At 44.5% G+C, this 12,232-nt stretch overlaps 1 protein-coding gene across 3 annotated transcripts in view; it reads right to left on the reverse strand.

Moving 5' to 3' along the window:
* Positions 1-12,232, reverse strand: part of CSMD1 (CUB and Sushi multiple domains 1) — a 2,064,385-nt gene that overhangs the window by 193,375 nt on the left and 1,858,778 nt on the right. The gene's annotated exons all lie outside the window — the stretch shown is intronic.

Genomic DNA, 12,232 nt, shown 5'->3' on the forward strand with positions numbered 1-12,232 from the left:
ATGTTTCCAGATCCTCCTAGTGCAAGAGAAAAAGGGAAAGCAGATCTAAGGGTATCTCACAAATCCTGTAAAAGCTGCGTGACAAACAATACTAGCATGGAGTTAGGTGTGAAGCAAATAAAACACTTGCTTAGCCAACCAGATGCTTGACCCAGGAGAGGACTTACACTTTCTAACGCTCAAAGGCCACGCAGTCAACATCAATGAGCATGACAGTAAGAAACTAGAGGAGGCCCTGAAGTCATGACCGCCCACTTTGCCAGGGTTCTCTCCTATGTGGGAATGCAGGACAAATATTTCCAGATTCTGCTATTGCAGGAGAAAAAGGGAAAGTGGATTTATGGGTATCTCACAAATTACGTAACATGGAATTCTAAATACTGATCATTGATTTTTGTAAATATTAAATATTTTGTGAGTCAACCAAAGCAATTGTCTGACCTGTGCTCTAGATGATTCCTACATGGGCTTTTTGCAGGTTTGCTTGTTTGTTTATTTATAGACCATTATTATAGATTGAAATAATTGGTAGCTTTTAGAACTACATAGACATGGCCTTAATAACCTTACCTGTAAAATATAAAGAGTAAAACACAAAAAAACTATGGAGCTGGGCCGGGTTCAGTGGCTCATGCCTGTAATCCCAGCACTTTGGGAGGCCGAAGTGGGTGGATCACTTGAGGTCAGGAGTTCAAGACCAGCCTGCCCAACATGGTGAAACCTTGTCTATACTAAAAGTACAAAAATTAGCCAGGCATGGTGACACACACCTGTAATCCCAGCTACTCAGCAACAAAACCATTTTTTTAAAAAAAAACTGTGGAGCTGGGCCAGGCGCGGTGGCTCATGTTTGTAATCCCAGCACTTTGGGAGGCTGAGGCAGGCAGATCACTTGAGGTCAGGAGTTCAAGACCAGCCTGCCCAAGATGTTGAAACCCTGTCTCTACTAAAAATACAAAATTTAGCCGGGCATGTTGACACACACCTGTAATCCCAGCTATTCAGGATGGGAGAATCACTTGAGCCCGGGGGGCGGAGGTTGCAGTGAGCCAAGATCGCGCCACTGCACTCCAGCCTAAATAACAAAGTGAGACTCTGTCTCAAAAAAAAAAGAAAAGAAAAGTTAAATGTTGAATATGGTATTAAGAATATTCAAAATGTGGGAGACTTGACAAGGGCTTGGTGTCAACTGAGATACACCAATTGACAGTTAATGGTTTATGACATATAACTATGTTCTATTTTTCTTACTGGCTCAGATATTAAGATCATGCTCATTAAAAATGGAAATTACCATGTAATGAGCAAGTTTAACATGATGATCATGGAGGAAGTGTTTGTATTTTAACAGGATGTACTTCACTAGGAATGGGGCAAGGGAGAGGACAGTTGAGTAGGAAGATGGGAGAGAAGCACAGAATTCATCATTCACATTATTCAAATTGTACGTCGTGCATACAGCCAGACGAGGCGATGTAGGTGTGTTGGAGCTGAAAGCCTCCCGCCCCCAATTCCTGGAAGCCTCTTCACTGCTTCCCCTACTCTACTCCTCCCTCGCTTCCCCCAACCCCCATCCACATACAATTCATTCTCTGCATGTAAGCAACTTCTCATTTGCTTGAGCTTCTTCAATGACATCACAATGCACCTAGAAAACAACCTGAATGCGTCACAGCCAAATCCCCAGGCCCCCTGACTCCGGGGAAGCCCTCTGACCTTCCGCTCCCAGTGCACCAGCCTTGTTCCTCTCTCTTCTCTGAACTCATCGGGCTTCTCTCCACCCAGAACTCTTCCTAGCACGTGCAGCCATGTCTCCTTCCAGTCCTTCAAATCTCAATGCCACCCCGGAGAGTGGCAGACCCCAGGCCCCCGCTCACTACCTAAACATCACCCCAATCATTTCCTCCACAGCAGGCACCACTAACACAGCTTCAGCCTGGGCACAGCTGCAGCCTCTATGGCTGCAACTTCAAATCAATGACCTAAACATATGTTTTTGCCTCCAGTCTCACTCTATTTGCAACAAGTGTTTCTGTAAGAGTCCATAATCTATATTGTACTAGATTAGGCTCTTAAAATGTGTCTAAGGTCATTGTCATTCTCACTTTAAAATCAGCGATAATTTCTTACGGTCCTCCAGCATTCATAACTGTTTTAATCTGAACTACTTTGGCATTCTGGGAAGTCTAATAAGTTTCTCAAACTAATGTCTTACTGTATAAAATAAAATACATAAGATTAGAAAGGAAACCAGCGATATTAAAATATTCTTACAAAAGTGTGATAAATCAAAATTTGTGGCTTAATATTATGTATGTTATTTCACTAAACAACACGTTATTATTGCCTCTAATAACTGAGGCAACTTCAAACCATGGTGTAGTAACATTTTGAAATATCTGCACATGTATACATATGTAACTAACCTACACAATGTGCACATGTACCCTAAAACTTACAGTATAATAATAAAAGAAAAAATAAATAAATAAATAAAAAGAAATATCTGCAATAAATGAAACAAAGAAATGGATTATCTATGATTTGGTGACAAAGTCACAGGTTATGCTAATACTAATTTTTTTTTTTTTGACATGGAGTCTCACTCTATTGCTCAGGCTAAAGTGCAGTGGCGTGATCTCTTCTCACTGCAACATCCATCTCCTGGGTTCAAGCAATTGTCCTGCCTCAGCCTCTTGAGTAGCTGGGATTACAGTTGCCTGCCACCATGCCCAGCTACTTTTTGTATTTTAAGTAGAGACGGGGTTTTGCCATGTTGGTCAGGCTGGTCTTGAACTCCTGACCTCAGGTGATCCACCTGCCTCGGCCTCCCAAAATGTTGGGATTACAAGCATGAGCCACTGTGCCCAGCCTGCTAATACTATTTTAATATTATTGCCTGCCTTTAAAATGTAAGGAAATGCTAAATATTAATTACAGCTTAAGGGGAATAATACATAAATATTGTTATGTATATATTTACCATCTGAGTAATAGATTCCTTGAATTCTATCCTCAAGGCCCCAGAACTATTGCTGTAGAGAACTAAATTCATGGTCTTAACAGGGGATGCAAATTCCTTCACAATCCAATACCATCACTCCACTGGCTCATGTCCAAACTCATCCTTCACCTTTGGCAGCCATAATGCCACCTCTAGTGTAAGCCAGGGTTCACACGTGGCCTCCAGGTCCTGTTCACGTGGAACTTTCTCAGGGAAAGCCTGCTCAGTGTGCCTGCTCTGCGAGGCCACCCGGTGGGTTTTACCCTCAGACCTCAGCAGATATCTCAGTTACACAGAGGATCATGTTGGATTTTAATTTTGTAATTGAAAATCTAGTTTTCTATTACATTATGACATTATTTTACAAAACACCCATGTATCTTTTTTTTTTTTAATTCCTAGCTCTTGGCACAGAAATTACATTCTCGTGCTAGCCTAATACATAGATAGCCTTCAAGAAAATTTGACTTAAAATACAACTTAATGGGTTTAGATTACAGAGAACTTCACAAGTTATAAAATACTACAATGTTTTATTCAAAAATGGAAATAATTAAACACTGATCTATGAAAGTAAGCTGTTTGTCTTCAAAGTGTCACTTTGATGAGTTCAGTCTCATCAGTTCTAGATAGTGTTGGGGCTCAGGACACCACCCCAAAATATGACTCTAGAAGACCAGAATATGCCACCCCAAAACACACTTCTTTGGTATATTTCCACCAAATTATTCTGAGAAACTGCAGATACAAAAGTAGTTCTGAATAGCTGCCTTTCTGTAAAGGAAATGTACACCTATAAAGGTGATCTACATGAATGAAAGTATCTGCATCAGGAGGACAGTTGCTTTATTACCTGAGCAATTTTAATCTGCATAACAAGACAACTATTCACCATATCATTCCTTCCCTCACTCTCTCCTAATTTGACTCCACTACTCTCGAGAAGCCCAAGCTCTTATTTCTTTCTGGAGCTCAGGAGCTACACAAGCTCCAACTTCTTGCCCTTTAATCCTAGGAAACAGGAAACAGGAAGGTTAGGAACCCACTCCCAGCCTTCTGTGCTCCAGGAAATGTCTAAGTGGGAAGACCCTCCTTCGCCCAGGTCTACAGGAAGGCTGAGGGTGCCGCTCGGTTCACCTGGGAGGAACCTCTCCCACTTGGCCTCATATGAGGTTAGCTGACTTGCCTGTCCTATGGATACACTGGAATAAAAGGCGTATTAGCCCAGCTCTGCGTGAGCCTGCATCCTTCCCCAGGCCCCTGGATGTCACCCACTGCAGCGTGGGCCGGCACACAGCTTCTCCTCAGCGACCTGGGGGAGGCCGACCTGGGGCCCCTTCTTGGCTGCTGCTGTCCTCCTGGGCCTTCTTGGCTGCTGCTGTCCCAATGGGGCCCCTTCTTGGCTGCTGCTGTCTTCCTGGGTCCCCCGCCTGCTCTTTCTACCTCACTGCTCTCTCAAAAGGAGGCTACTTTCCACTACCCTCCGGGGATGCCGGCTGACCTGAGGATCCCTCAGAGCCTCCCCTTTACAATCGTCCTCAGTCTCTCCTTAAAGAGCTTGGGTGTGTCTTATGTTGGATGCCACTTATAGCAGCTGGGGATGCCTTGGCCTCAGGGGAAGAGAGGCGCCCCTGGGAGCAGAAGGCAATCCTGTTACTGTTACACTGGAAGGCTCACGTGGACACCGGCAGACGAGACTGAAGCCCCTAACCCACCAGGAATGAAGGGGTTCTGAGGAGAAACCTATGGCTGGGCTTTAGGGCTGCAGTCAGGAGGGGCGGGCATAGAGCTTAGGTCTGGGAAGGGGAGGGGTGAGTGTGATCAGAGGTAGGCGAAGAGACAGGAGGCTGCTGGCAGGAGTGCCCAGCACCTCTCGCTGGCTCAGGACCTACAGCTTGGACTCATTCCCCCTCCATGAACTGACCACTGCTCACGACACTCACTGCCAGGCTGCGCTGCAGCTGCCTCACAAGTCAAACTGAGAAAGGGTGGCATGGCCTTAAAGGCCGGTCGAATTCTTGCAAAGTCCTAGAAAGTGCTCTGTCAGGCTGGGCGCGGTGGCTCACGCCTGTAATCTCAGCACTTTGGGAGGCCGAGGCAGGCAGATCGGATCACGAGGTCAGGAGATCGAGACCAGCCTGGCCAACGTGGTGAAACCCTGTCTCCACTAAAACTACAAAAATTAGCCAAGCATGGTGGCAGGCACCTGCAGTCCCAGCTACTCAGGAGGCAGGAGAATCACTTGAACCAGGGAGTTAGAGGTTGCAGTGAGCCAAGAGCGTATCACTGCACTCCAGCCTCTCGACAGAGTGAGACTCCATCTCAAAAAAACAAGAAAAAAAAGAGAAAAAGAAAAACAAAAGAAAGAAAGAAAGAAAGAGCTCTGCCAGTGTTTGCTGCACAAATCAAGGGCAAGGGTTCTGACGTCCAGAGGCCGTGACGTTAGGCAGTTCCTGAACGACGACCCTGGATCTGCAAGAGGCAATGCAGCCACAGCAGACATCTGGATTCCACTGTCACAGGCAGCACCTGCATCCAACCACGAAGGCACGCGCTGCAAGTCCTTGTGGAGAACGTTTGACTCTCAGGGTTTTGGCGAGGCTATTTTCACAGCCGTAAAACTTGAGAGGAGCAGGCAGATCTGTCAGGTGTCAGGTCCAAAACGAAAAACTGTGATCGGAGTTTTCCCACAGTGGCCGTTCTGCAGCTTAGGGATGGTCGAGTGGTTTTGCAACTCGGAGAAAATTGTTCTTTTTAAACTGACTTCATTAGGTTTAAACATTCTTTCCCCTGTGAGTGCAATGACTAAATCGCTGGATTTAGAATCCAAAGACTTCATTTCCCTTCCTTCTGCTGAAATACAATAGCTTGGCTGACACTACTACTTTGGTGTCTAGCAGACTTGATTCCAAATCATACTTCCACAGGCAGCTGTGCACATTTTCACAATTTGCCAACCTCTCTGAGCCTCATTTTTCTTATCTGTGAAATGTGCATAACCCTTGGAATTTATGTGGAAATCAGGAAGCATAGAGTGCGGCGCAGAGTGAGCACACCATACGTAACAGTTATTATTGTCATTATTATTACTGAGACAGGGTCTCACTTTGATGCCCAGGCTGGAGTGCAGTGATGTGATGGCAGCTCATTGCAGCCTTGAACTCCCAAGCTCAGGCAGTCCTCCCACCTCAGCCTCCCAAGTAGCCAGGACCATGGGTGTCCAACACCATGCCCAGCTAATTTTTTGTAGAGACAGGGTCTCACCATGTTACCCAGGCTGGTCTTGAACTCCTGGCCTTGAGCAATCTTCCCGCCTTGGCTTCCCAAAGTGTTGCAATTTATTTTTAATATAGTAAAACAGGGGCAATTAGCTCTTCCAAACCAACTAATAATATTTCTGCAGGAGCACATGAGGACATAAGAAAACACTAATAAAAATCTCTTGCATACAAATACTTCATTTACATAGAGTTTTAATCCAATTATATCACTGTTCCATGGCATATGTATTATGTTGTTTTTCTAGGTACCTTCTTAAAGGAACCGGCTTCTTCCCCTTTAAAACATGCTCTTGAGTGAAGTCTGCTAATCACATTTCTGACTCTGTGACCCAAGTTGACCTAACACATAGTCTCCGTCCACCTGGCCTCAGTGGCTGGACTTAGACACAAGCTGCCCCACCAAGAAAGTGTTCCCAAAATGTTTAGCAATTGCAGTAGGAGAAGCAGGGTCCTGTCCTTGCTGAGCAGGGTATGGTTAGATTGGGGACATATCATCCATGTGTATTAGGGCAGAAAAAGCTATGAAAATCAGAAGAGGGGCAAACAGAATTCAGGTGTCACTGAGGCCCAGGCTCCAGACATGCCCCAGCCCACACAGCTGTCACCTTGCACTTCTTTCCTAAACTAGTTTCATTCAGATTTCTATCATTTACAATCAAAGAGGGCAGACTCATGGGGAACATCCTGGATCTTTGTCCCCCCCTCATGGATTACATCTAGCCACTAATTGATGGCTCATCTATGGAGTCCGGGTTAGTCCTAGAATATGATCAAGACTCTATTTTCACAATTATATGTAACAGTGATACACGTGTCTATGTGTTGCAGAGAGGACAACCAAGCCTTTTTTTTTCTTTTTTTTTTTTTTGCCCCCCGAGATAGAGTCTCGCTCTGTCCCCCAGACTGGAGTGCAATGGCATGATCTCGGCTCACTACAAACCCCGGTCTCTGGTCTCCCAGGTTCAAGCGATTCTCCTGCCTCAGCCTCTTGAGAAGTTGGGATCACAGGCGCTCCCCACCATGCCCAGCTAGTATTTGTATTTTTAGTAGAAACGGGGTTTCACCATGTTGGCCAGGCTGATCTCCGACTCCTGACTTCAGGTGATCTACCCACCTCGGCCTCCCAAAGTGCTGGGATTACAGACATAAGCCACCGTGACCAGCTCATCCCTTCCGGATTTCTGGTAGTGACGGAAGAGATGGAGTGAATAGAAGAAGAGAAGAACACCACTGCCATTGATAATATTTTTATATCAGTGGTTATACCCAGGGTACACTCAGAGCTGTTTGCACACATTGGTAGGACCACCAGGGCCTGAGGTAATCCTTGGGGTCATGTTTCCTGAAAGTAACTGTGAATCCCACCATCCCTGGGTAACTGATACTTCTCTGGCTGAAAGCACAGTCCCTTAAAGAAGCCTTCTACAAAATCCAACATTACCAAGACTGGACACATGGTATTTGTGCCAGTATCTGCAGTGACATGAATTGGCTAAATTTTTTTAAAAATCATCATCTCCAGCGTTTATCATTTCTTTGTGGGGGGAATGTTCAATATCCTCCTGGCTCTGTGAAATGACGGGACATATTATTGTTGACTACAGTCACCCTAAAAGGCTAGAGAACACTAGACCTTATTCCTCCTATCTAGCTACAATTTTTTATCCTTTAAAAGAGTTTTGCTAGCAATATCTGCAACGCGTAGGGACTAAAAATTGATTTAATTTAATGAGGAAGCCGGAGCACAGACCTCAAACAAATAAAGGCAAGCCCTGCACAGGTGCTTCCGAAAATGTATATGCAGCACGGCAGAAAGTCCCTTAGCATCGGGGGGAAAAACACCTCAAGTATGGAGCTCACAGGTGTGCACTGGGGAGCAATTACAGGTAAGGCACTGCGCTTCCTGCTGAGCGCAGAGCGAGGTAAAACAGAAATGACCGTCACCTTCATGCAGTGTATTGTTTTCAGTAAGGCATCCTTTAAACATAGAAATACAGTTGTCCCTTGGCTTTTGCAGGGGGGTGGGTTACAGGATGAATATAAAATAATGGTGCATTTTCATAAAATCTAAGCACACTCTCTTGTATACTTTAAGCCATCTCTAAATTTCTTATAATACTGAACACAAAGCAAATGCCGTGTAAATAGTTGTTATTCTGTTCGCTCAGGGAACAATGATAAGAAAAAGAGTCTGTGCATGTTCAGTGGAAACACAACCATGTGTTGTGTATTTCAGAATATTCTGATCTCTAGTGCTTGAATCCACACATGCAGAACTCATGGATGCAGAGGGCTGACTGTATACAATAAATTCCTGATTTTAAAAAGTCCCAGGGTATGCCTGTCAGTCTAGGTTCATTTATATGGCATTAACAACAATATCCCGGCTGGGCGCAGTGGCTCACGCCTGTAATCCCAGCACTTTGGGAGGATGAGGAGGGCAAATCACCTGAGGTCAGGAGTTCGAGACCAACCTGGCCAACATGGGTGAAACCCTGTCTCTACTAAAAAGAAAAAAATTAGCCAGGCATGGTGGCAGGTGCCTGTAATCCCAGCTACTTGGGAGGCTGAGGCAGGAGAATTGCTTGAACCTGGGAGGCAGAGGGTGCACTGAGCTGAGATTGTGCCACTGCACTCCAGCCTGGACAACAGAGTGGGATTCCCTCTCGAAAACAAAAAACAATATCCCATATCTCAGTGACTTAAAATAAGTCAGCTTCCTTCTGGTTCCAGGTTGGGATGGCAGGGAACTCTACTCCTGTAGATACTCAGGGATCCAGATGACTGAGTGGCCATTAGAGCAAACTAAATTTTGGCTCTTCAGGGTTCCATCCGAAGCGACATTCACTCCAATTTCATCACTCAAAGCAAGTCACACCACCACACTTCATTTTGAAGGCACCTCTATCCTGAGTCCAGAAGTAGAGAGAATGGGAGAGATTTGGTGGGAATGCTCGTGACCAGCACACAAGAAGAAGCACATCAGAATTCAAGCTTCTGAATGAGGAGACCTCCCCTGGTCGGAGTATTCAGACATTGCCTCCTGCAGGGTATTACATAGAAACAGTTCTGAATGACTAACCAAAGAGTGGGGGTGGAGATGGAAAGCATTGCAGGCTGAGATTGCTACACGTGCAAGAGCTCTGAGGTAGAAAGGACTGTGGCTGCTGGAGATATTTCAGAGGGGCAAGTGAGAATCGAGACAGAGAAAGAACCACAGCCTGGGAGACGGAAATAAGAGCTTAGCCAGAGAGATAGCAGATCCTTATAGATGTTGAACGATTTCCTAAAAATCTAAGAAAGCATGGTAAACGCTTTCATCACAAAAGGAATAAGTCCGGTCTGCCTTTTGGAAACAAGAGAGAAGTTGGAAGAGTAAATCTGGAAAGACATTTAGGAGTTTGGCCATTTTCTAGGAGAAAGGTCTGAGAGCAGTTACGGCTACTGGTGCTGACACAGGGAGGCAGCCGCAGATTCCAGGAACACTGCACCTCACACTTAGTGAGATGGGGGCACTGGAGGATAAGCTGGGAAGCAAAACTGCGAGCTCAGCTTCGGGCACATGTTTCAGTTCCTGCGTCATTCCCAGTGGAGGAGGAAAACAGACATTGTGTCCTGGCGCTTGCAGAAGACTTGAGCTGGAGGCACAGGCACAAGAGTTATCAGCTGTGAATGGCCATCATGGGCTTTGAATCCAGGAGTTTGAATCATGGAAAGCATAGGATGGAAATATAGGAGGATTCCAACCTCCTATATAGCTAAACTCAGTTAGAAGTGGTCAAGGAAGCAAAGAAAATAACAACTTAGCCAGAGAGATAGCAGAATAACCCAGAGATTTTCTGGCCCCTGAAGCCAAGGGAAAAGGGCGTCAAGAGAAATGGTAGCCATGCTGGATGTCACCAGGAGACATGAGAAACGAAGTGTGCCTCTAGGGCTAGTGACATTAACATCTCCTGCAATAGAAGATCTTGTCGATAGAAGAACCCATCATGTTAGACACCAGGTAAATAGATAGGAGAAGTGAAAAACAGGTGTAGAAATTGAGAATGTTTACATAAGTTTTCTGGAATTATGTTTTAGAAATTAGAAGCTGGAGGAAGACAAGAGGTCCAAGGTACATTAAAATTATAAATAGATATGTACATGTGTATGTGTGTGTGTCGATGTGTGAGAGACAGATCTGAGTTATATTCAAGATGCTATTGGGGAAAATTTCATGGATAGTAGCTGAAAATGCAGAAATAGAAAATATTCTCTACATAATGTCTCTGAAATAGTAGGAAGAGAGGTACCTAGAGCATAGGATCGATTACCGTTTTTTTTCTTTCTTTTTCCTTTTCTTTTTTTTTTTTTAGATGGAGTCTCCCTCTGTCGCCCAGACTGGAGTGCAATGGTGTGATCTTGGCTCACTGCAACCTCCGCTTCCCGAGTTCAAGTGATTCTCCTGTCTCAGCCTCCTGAGTAGCTGGGATTACAGGCGCCTGCCATCATGTGCCGGCTAATTTTTGTATTTTTAGTAGAGATGTGGTTTCACCATATCAGCCAGGTTGGTCTCAAACTCCTGACCTCAGGTGATCAGCCCGCCTCTGCCTCCCAAACTGCTGGGATTACAGGCATGAGGCCACCACACCCAGCCCCGATTACCCTTAAGTAGGAGGTACATTCTCTTCCATTGAAAAAGAGAGAGAGCAGAGAATAGATGCACAGGCAAGCAGATCTGTATCCATTTTGTTGTGGGAAGTTGCTTCCTCTCTGATGTTCTCTCTCTCTCTCTCTCTCTCTCTCTCTGTCTTTCTCTCTCTGTTTCTCTCTCTCGTGCTTCAAGTAGGGAATGATTAGTGAGTGATATTGTTTGCTAAGTAGTAAGAAAATAAAGAAGGGGAACACAGAAAGAGTGTTTCATAGAAAAATGCTGGCAATGTCTAGAGACATATTGCTCACTGGTTTAGTCTCCAGTTTCCTCTCTTTTTTGCTCCTACCTAGATTTCCAGTTTAACAGACCTCAATCCTGGAAGTCTGTGTCTATATTTTATATTTTAGGTGAGACTACACATAATAATGCCAAAGAGTTCATCATAAAATACTAGCCTCTTTCAGTAATAAATATCAAAGCCCTGTTTCTAAGCATTCTGTGGAATTAGGGAAACAAGTGATTTAACTATATTAAAAAAAAAAAAGTTAGGCTCTAGATTTAACGTTTTCAACCTCATTTGATCTAGCAATATTCAAGGAAAGGCCGTACAAATTATTTTGCATGAAATTAAAATGTTGAACTTTTTCACATGTCAAAAATGCTTTGATGATGCAAACTTTTCTTAGAGATTGCATATTTGAAGGCATAAAAAAGGATAAAGTTCAATCACTGATTTTTTTTCTCTTTTTGTGGTGAAAGTTGAACATGAACAATGCAGGTACCCATTATCTGTGCTAAGGCAAGGCATACATACCTGAGAGACCTACAGACTTACTGCCATATGGATCAACTCCCTGCACGATGGGACTCTCTGTGTCCTGAAGGGACGAGAGCTCAGAGGGACATAGTGACAAATGGGAAAGCTACGTGATGATGAGACTCCCCAGTTGAGCACACAGTTGACTACGGCCATGGGAGAGAGTGTGTGCAGGTGGGATGGGAGTACAGGTGAAGCTTAGGTAACACCCGTACCTCATCATCCCCTGTGCGTCTGTGAAACCGCCTTTACAAAATTATACCTGAGGAAATTATGACAGTGAAAGAAACCAGACCTAACCAACTCCATCTTGCTTCTAACCTTTAAGCTGTCCTTGTTCATTCCTGGACATAGATTGAATTAATTTGGGGAGGAATTCAATTCTTGGTTTGACTCTGAAACAAAATTGATCATGGCCCTTTCCCGAAAAGACCCCCTTCTTGCCTGGGGACCAGTCTGTCTTTGCAGGACTAACAAATTAGCTGTAAGATTAGACA

This window comes from Pan troglodytes, chromosome 7 (genome assembly GCF_028858775.2).
Source record: "Pan troglodytes isolate AG18354 chromosome 7, NHGRI_mPanTro3-v2.0_pri, whole genome shotgun sequence".
NCBI classification, from domain to species: domain Eukaryota; kingdom Metazoa; phylum Chordata; class Mammalia; order Primates; family Hominidae; genus Pan; species Pan troglodytes.